Source organism: Fukomys damarensis, unplaced genomic scaffold (genome assembly GCF_012274545.1).
Source record: "Fukomys damarensis isolate Sample0158 unplaced genomic scaffold, DMR_v1.0_HiC HiC_scaffold_17, whole genome shotgun sequence".
NCBI classification, from domain to species: domain Eukaryota; kingdom Metazoa; phylum Chordata; class Mammalia; order Rodentia; family Bathyergidae; genus Fukomys; species Fukomys damarensis.
In genome coordinates this window covers 57,308,563-57,310,846 of record NW_022900929.1, presented here as the reverse complement: position 1 = coordinate 57,310,846, position 2,284 = coordinate 57,308,563, and the positions used below count along the sequence as shown (strand labels likewise).

Sequence of the window (2,284 nt, the reverse complement as noted above, 5' to 3'; positions counted from 1 at the left end):
CAGTGTGTACAATTATCGTAGGCATTTGGTAACCAGGGTTCATTTCCGGAGGGACAGGAGTAACCTAAGCAGTCCAGGCAGTGGGGAAAAAGGCTTGGGGAATTTACGAGACATTTACATAGGGAAGAGAAGAGGGGGAGGCTGAAACTGTTCAGCCAGAAAGGATGGATGAGAGGTCTGCGTGGTCTGTCAATTCTTACACGGCTTTCTTTGGGTCTTATAATGAAACAATTTGAGCTTAAACTGGTCCAAAAGGTGTGACAATGCAGAAAATGCAGATGAACTGGTTCAAAAAGAAGCCACTAGCTGGACGTGGTGGCACACCCCTGTAATCCCAGCACGTGGGAGGCTAAGGCCGGAGGATCATATGGGTTTGTGACAAACCAGCGTAGACAACATGAGACCTTGTCTAAAAAAAATAAAAAAGGAAACTGCTGTGAGGGAGGAGGCAAGGGTTCAGTCCTCTGTCCTGCTTGAGTCTCACATAGGTAGTAGTGCCTGGGTAGGCAGAAAACAGGTGTCCCACAGTCCGTCTGTCCTCTGGCTTGCAGTGTAAAAACAGGAAATGAGGATTCTGTATTAGGGTATAACTGACTCGATAACAACCAACTGTGCAGCTCACAAGCCAGGACCTACAGCGCTGCCTGAGACTTTTGGGGGACACCGCAGCTGTTAGATCAGAGGCCCTGCAGGCCACCCCCCTCTGCTAGAGCCGCTGGGTGTAAACTCCCTGGCAGGCTGCCACCTTCAAGCCCATCTCACTTCAAGTAGGAAGACAACTCGGTAGAGGTGTGGCTTACTTCCTTGGGAAGTGTGTCCTTTTTCAGGACTTGTGTCCAATTGGTCAAGGCTGTCATTCGGCCAGGAAAGAATTGAATATCAAGCAGTGGGACGTCTCATCGGGAGGGGTGGTATGAAATGTAGCTAATGGGAAAAACAAAAATGAGTTCACCAGAAGCCGCCTAACAGCAAATGCTCAAAAAAATGTAGAAGTGCATAGACAGGACCATGGCTCCTACATAGTTATCCGCAGCCAAATAATGGAGTGACCATAATACTCTGCGTGTCTCTGCACGGATCCACGGGGCGAAGACTTGAACACAAGGACAAAACGTCACTCACCTGGAGAGAACGTGAATGGGCAGGAGGACGGCCCCGGCCCGACAAAAAAGTCCTAAGTCCGGTGTCGGCGGCTCCGCAGCCGCGCGAGCGAGCCCGCCTAGCGGGAGGGCCCCCCCAGAGCGCGTCCAGGGCCACCATGACACACCTATTTTTCCACTCGAGCCTTCCCGAGCGCAAAATCTCATCTCCACCCCCTCTCAGCCGGTTGTTTGGAACTCTCGCGAGCGAGATGGAAAAGCACACGCGCTTCACACCTAAAGCCTCCTGTGAACAATTCGTCCACGATTTCGTTATCGCCGGGCACCTCACGCACACGTCACCCAGGACTTCGCGAGAAAAACAACACCACCCACGCGGAAAACTCACCCGCAGCGGGCCGAAACGTAAACAAGCACAAGCCATTTAAACTGAAAAGAATGACGAAAAGCAAGCCCGTGCATAAGCAGAAAAAGCACTCCAAAGTCTTTTCTTAGTACTAGAGTTATCAGGGGAGAGCGCGAACGCAGTCCCCCACTACCACAAATTATGCAGTCGAGTTTCCCACATTTGGGGAAATCGCAGGGGTCAGCACATCCGGAGTGCAATGGATAAGCCTCGCCCTGGGAAAACCACCTTCGTGATCATGGTATCTCCCCTGCCAGGTAAGTATGAGTTGCCGGCCCCGCCTCGAACTACACCCTGGAACCCGACACACTTTTCACTCACGGCCACTCTCCGCGCGCGGCCCCCGCGTCCTTAGACGCCCTCGCTCGATCTTCGCCGCTCACAGAACCATCCCACGACTGTTTCTATACTGTCTACGCGGGATCAGGAGGCCCGGGTCGGCGCGACCGGCAGCCTCCGCGCCTGCTCATCTGCGTACTTAGCCACGCCCCTTGCGGCGCGTCCCCAGGGCCCTCTTCTTCCCTCCCCGCTGAGGTCCTGGGGGGAGGTTCCCTCTGGCTGACACCTACGAGGAGCGTGCTTTTCTACCGCGTTCGTTCGTTCTTTCTTTTCTTTCTCTCTGTTTAGTTTAATTCACACACACACCCGTGCACGTTAAAGTAGGACCGAACAGCTGGTTTTTCGCGCCGTCTCCGCCCGCCGCCGGGAAATCCTAGCCTCCCGACAGCCAAGCCCTCAGGCGCCTGCCCAGGGTTTCTCCTTCCCGCCGCCGGCTGTC

General features: G+C 54.2%; 1 non-coding gene across 1 annotated transcript; it reads right to left on the bottom strand.

The window, feature by feature from the left end:
- Window positions 1-1,607: 1,607 nt before the first annotated feature.
- On the bottom strand, window positions 1,608-1,771 carry LOC117286653. Its single transcript, XR_004517810.1, has one exon. It is a non-coding gene; the product is annotated as a U1 spliceosomal RNA (small nuclear RNA).
- Between the last annotated feature and the right edge of the window lie 513 nt (window positions 1,772-2,284).